Raw genomic sequence first — 5647 nt, 5'->3', positions numbered from 1 at the left:
TTAATTTCGTAAGCACTTAATTTCGTAGTCCACATGGCGGCAAAATAGAGAGAGAAATTTTAAGTTTCCAATTTCATAGGCAAGGCCAATAAAATTGGATCGATACAAAATAGATTATTGATATTTTTTAGAGTAATGTACCAATTTGGTCTCTGTCCTTTTCTCTGAATGACAACGCGACCCTTAACAAAAAATATGATCTATTTCGGTCTTTGACTTTGTGCTCCGTCTGCCAACGCGATCCTTTCATCACTTTCACGGCGAAAGTTTGACGGAAATTATTGACGTGTGTAGACAAGTGGATGAGCTGGATGGCTGAGGTGGTTACGTTGAAGACGCAAGTCGTGGAATTGTATGGAAAAGACAAGGGCTTATCTGTCTACGTCAAAAAAACAAGAACGGCATCATTTTGAGGTCTCCATGGGTCGTTTGGTTTTGTGCTTTATATCTTCTCCCGTAAATACCCCTTGACTCCCCATTGCAATTACCTTCTAAATCTTAGTAGAGAAGCTTCTTCTCCATCAAGGCAGTGGTGAGTGGTGACAAGCCTGCTGATAAGATTGCTGACGAAGCTATTGATAGTGAAGTAGACGGTGGTTGGACGACGCTGTTGACGAAATTTAGACGGTTCTGTACATAGCACAGATTGCTGAGGTTGGTGTCACCACTGTCCCTTTCTCTTTTTTGTGTGTGGTCCTCATGACATAATTGTTGGTTGTATTAAGCCGTGCTGGGGTATAGAAAAGTTAAAATATTGTTTCTCTTGCCATATACTAGGAGTTTTATGTATTTAAATAGCATGAAAGTACAAAGAACTATTAAAATATTAAAGAAAGTTGGAACAGATTATTAGGATTGGGCATTTATATTGATGTCAGATCAAAGAAACTGTGTTTTATGTTTAAATTTTTTAATCAGGAGTTAACAAAGTTTTTTTTTTTCAGATGGCTGAATGTCTGGTTATCCCTGTGTTTCACCATGAAAAAAATTTTAAGAAGAACAGTGAAGGAGATGAAATTTCTTTTTCACAATCTGCTCCCCAAGTAGAAGTTTTTTTTTTTGGTGACTTAAAAGAAAATAAACAAAAACTAAGAAAGAAAAAAAAACAAGAAACTGCTTAAAAAAGGCAGTCCCGCTGAATACTACTCTCAAACTCCTTCCAAGGCAATGGCTCCCCAAGGAGAAGTTGTAATCTATTTCACAATTACATTATAAATAGCAATACTTAAATATTTTATTTATTTGCACTTAATACATTACTTCTTGTATACAGGGAGCGTCTGAGACTATCAATTTGAATAACCCACCTCCACAAAGGATGAAGCAACCAATAGTTATGCCACCAACTACATCCACCTTTGTTCTAGCTTCTATGGTGAATCAAAGTCCTCCAATTATTGGACCTTATTTGAGGCCTCCCCTTCCATCCAACACACAACTCCCATCCAACAATGTGATTAATGCTGCTACTGGATCAAAGATGCCTAAACCAAGTCAACATGAGGAACTTAGTGCCAAGATAATGGTCGCAGCAACTTCTGGGACTACATCAAGATTATTCAAGTTGATTCCCACTCCTGGATTTAAGCCTCCTAAAAAAAAAATAGAAGTGTAGTCTTCGATTTACATTTTAACCAGTATAGGCTGTCTTTTTGGAAAACTAGTTTACAAACCGCCACAACAAACAATCTTTTGGTTACTGTTTTTGCTAGGCTATGTCTGTTATGAACTTATAATAGTCTATTTATCTTTATGTCTCTAATGTTGGTATGGAGCTATATGTTGCCCACTTATGAAGTCACCTTGTGACTATGATGTAGATATTTGGTAATTTTATAACGTTGTTAATGTCACATATGATTTTTAGTTATAACTAGATTACTTTTCTTGGATTGCACGAATTGGATTATAACATATTATAACTATAATACATTATAGTTTTTTGGTACAGTCAATATTTTTCAAACAATCAACAAAACTATTTCATTTAGTAAAATTAAAGTTACACTGTCAGGTGATACAACTATTTCAGCAACAAGTATTTTCAAAACAAAAAACAGAATCATAAAATTACTAGCTACTACCCAATTTATCGGAGATAATTTGCAAATACAACTCCAAATACAAACACAACAGCCATCAATGGATAATTAAAACCCCTAATACACTTAACATGCCTAGAATTTTTCATCTGCAACTCTAAGCCAGAAACTCTGTCCTCTAGCTTACTCACTTTCTCTTCCATCGAAACAGCTGCATCCAACAACTGATTTTGCTTTGAATTTCGACCATGAAGACTGTGATCACTTGTTTGCTCCTCTTCAAACAATGCAACATATTCATCCAGCCATGCAAAATATTTGCAATGAAATTATGCAATCTGCACGGTAAACAAGGAAAAAATAGAATTGCACTGAGGAGATGCTTGCTACAGATCTTAATAGGGACAAGAATATAACTAATTATTTCATACCTTGAAATATGGGCATCTAAAGAATAGCCTATTAGGATTCAACTAGGCTGATGACATGAATAGAATTGCATGAATCCTACAATTGCATTTTGGGGCAACAAATCTTTTCTTCTTTCTCGCTCCAATACTACCAATAGAACTCACAGAAATACTCTCACCCTCATCGTTCAACGCATCTCTTCCACTCCCACGCTTTCTGCTATTGTTCATGGTAGTTTGGGTTCCAACCACGAAACAGGGGAGAGAGACGACCATGATAATATAATAAGGACCCATGGATGCCTTAAAACGACGCCGTTCTTGTTTTTTTGACGTGGACAGATAAGCCCCTGTCCTTTCCATACAAGTCACGTGGGCTTGCATCTTCAACGTAACCACCTCAGCCATCCAGCTCATCCACTTGTCTACACACGTAAGCAATCTTTGTCAAGATTTAGCCGTGAAAGTGACGGAAGGACCGCGTTGGCAGACGGAGCACAGGATCAGGAACTGAAATGGATCGTGTTTTTTATTAAGGGTCGTGTTATCATTCGGAGAAAATGACAAGAATCGGGTTGATACTTTACTCTATTTTTTATCATTTTAAAAAGTTATACTTTTTATTAATTTTTTTAACATAAAAATTTTTGATAATGATTCTTTGAATGCTAATGAGTTAAAAGATAATTTTTAATAAAATTTTAAAAATTATTTATCGTTGTGTTTTAAATTTATAAATTTGTAAAATCACAAATTTTTTATAATACCAAAACATAAATTTTGAATTGTTATTCTTATTTATTTTGATTTTTTGATATTTTATTTAAATTTAAATAAAATATTTTTTATTAATATTTATATTTTAAAATTAATAAAAATTAACTTAATAATTTTGAATTGTTTTAAATTAATTTTTTTATCAATTCACTACAAAACAAACGGTAAATAGCGGCAACAATTTAGCAATGGGGTGAAATCGACGCTATCTATAAATTTTGCAATAATTGTAGTGGCGAAACTGTAATAAGCAGCTATATCTCCCAATTTGGTGACAGTTTAAGAGAAAACCGAAACAAGTCTATCTTTTTTTGGACCCGTCCCTTCTTCCTATTTTCATATCTTTTACCTTACACGATCAAATGAGTAAACTCTAACCTCCATCGTCCTCTCTATCTTCAAAGGCTCAAACTTTCGCATCTTGCCAATCTAAAATTTGTCACCACTAATTCTGTCACATACTCTCTTTTCCATCTTCGAAAAAAGCATTGTTACTGCCAGATTCGATTTGCTCCTCTGCTTCATCTCTTGCGCCGATTTGCTCGCCATCTCCTCATGTACAATGATTGGTTCAAATACGATGCATTACTGCGCGAGAGTCCAACCACAATCACTTCCATCCTCCATCGTAGCTACCACTAATCACAGTTTCATATATGTGCTAGCTACTCTCTAACATCTATCACTTATTTGCTTTTTCGAAACCATGCTTCTGCCCTATATCTACTCGGTGCTCATGCCTCCTTCCTTCTGTCCTGCCCCTTTGTTTTTGGTTTGTTCTTTTTTATTTTATTTATTATGAATTTTTTGTTCATTTTGAATCTCTGAATCTAGTTATGCTTTTGGTTTCTGTACTAATTTGATTGCTCTACTTCATCAAAAAAGAAGAAAAAGATCAATAGAGAATTTATCTAGCATTTTTCGTTCAATATCTAAAACAAGTTTTAATTTGTAGTGTTAGAATAATTTTCACATATATTTGCTAGTAAATATTGTTATACTAGTTTCTACGACTGAGTCTGGGATAGATTGATTTTATGTATAAGTAACTGGGTTTATTTTGTCTCTCTTTGGTTGGTTTATGTAAATTAAAAGAGAAAAAGAATGCCATGTATTGTTGAACATGAATTTTGTACTAGTTGATTAGTGCAATGATTTAAGTAAATGTTACTTCATCATCGTATAAAATTACTGTTACTAATTGCCAAATGCCAACAATAAAGGAGGAAAAAATGTATTGATCTTAATTCTTTATTATTGGTGTATTCTCAGACGTAGAGAGCTACAAGAAAAAATGCAAAAAATTCAAATATCAGTTGAAGAGCAGAAAGAGATGGTGAGGAATATAGATAAGAGAGAAACTGGGGCAATTCACTAAAATAAAATATTTAAGTTTTAATATTACCGAAATACAACTTTTGCTATTTGGATACCAAAATACAATTTTTTCAAAATTTATGCAAATCGTGGGAGGGGTTCCACGGATTCTGAATGCATATAAACCGTGGGTGAGGTTCCACGGTTTACGTTCAAAAGTTATTTGCATAAAAACGGTGGTAGGAATTTCATGGTTTCTGTTGAAAGGTAAAATGAGCATAAATAATTTTTTTTGTGTAAGGCCTGAACATAGAAAAAATACCAGGCAAAGATTTTTTTTATGTAAATAGATTGTACACTGATAAATAAAGTTAGAAAAAGTGACAAGAAAAAAAAAAGTGAAGTTAAAAGTAAGTCAAATTGACTCATGAATAATTAAGTAAGTTGAGTTGAAAAATTTATTATTACATGGGTCAAGTTTAAACTTATTTAGCTTAGTTTATTTGCTAGTAAATTGGATTTATTTTCACACACTATATTAATGAATTGCTAAATTACATAAGTTATGTGTAAGTTAGCATTTTAAATATTTTGATATTTGAAAAAAAAATTATTTACTTCTTCAATTATATTATTTATATACTAATATTAATTATTAAGTTAATCATTCATATAAAAAAATATATTGAATATATTAGTTAATAGATGAATGTGTAATTTTAACATTTTTTTCTCTTTTTTACTTTAGTTAAATTTTTGGTTGCTTTTTTATTATATATAATTTATAAAAATTATATTCATGCTATTTTATAGTTACTCACTTTCAATGTTCATGTTTATTAGGTAGAAAAAAATATGTTATTTCAATGAATTTATGAAAGAGAGTCAAATAATATATGAATTTTGTATTGGGTATTGAATTAGGTTCATGCAAAATAGTTAGATTATCACCTACTAACTCATGAATTTGATGTTAGTTGTAAAATGAGTATCACACTTTCATATTATTTATAGATAGTATATATACCAAGTCTATCATTTTACATTTTAACTTTACCTACTAGTTAATAATCACACACAAAATATATATCATTTATTACT

The sequence above is a fragment of the Arachis ipaensis genome, chromosome B09 (genome assembly GCF_000816755.2).
Source record: "Arachis ipaensis cultivar K30076 chromosome B09, Araip1.1, whole genome shotgun sequence".
NCBI classification, from domain to species: Eukaryota; Viridiplantae; Streptophyta; class Magnoliopsida; order Fabales; family Fabaceae; genus Arachis; species Arachis ipaensis.
Note: the sequence above shows the minus strand (reverse complement) of the source record.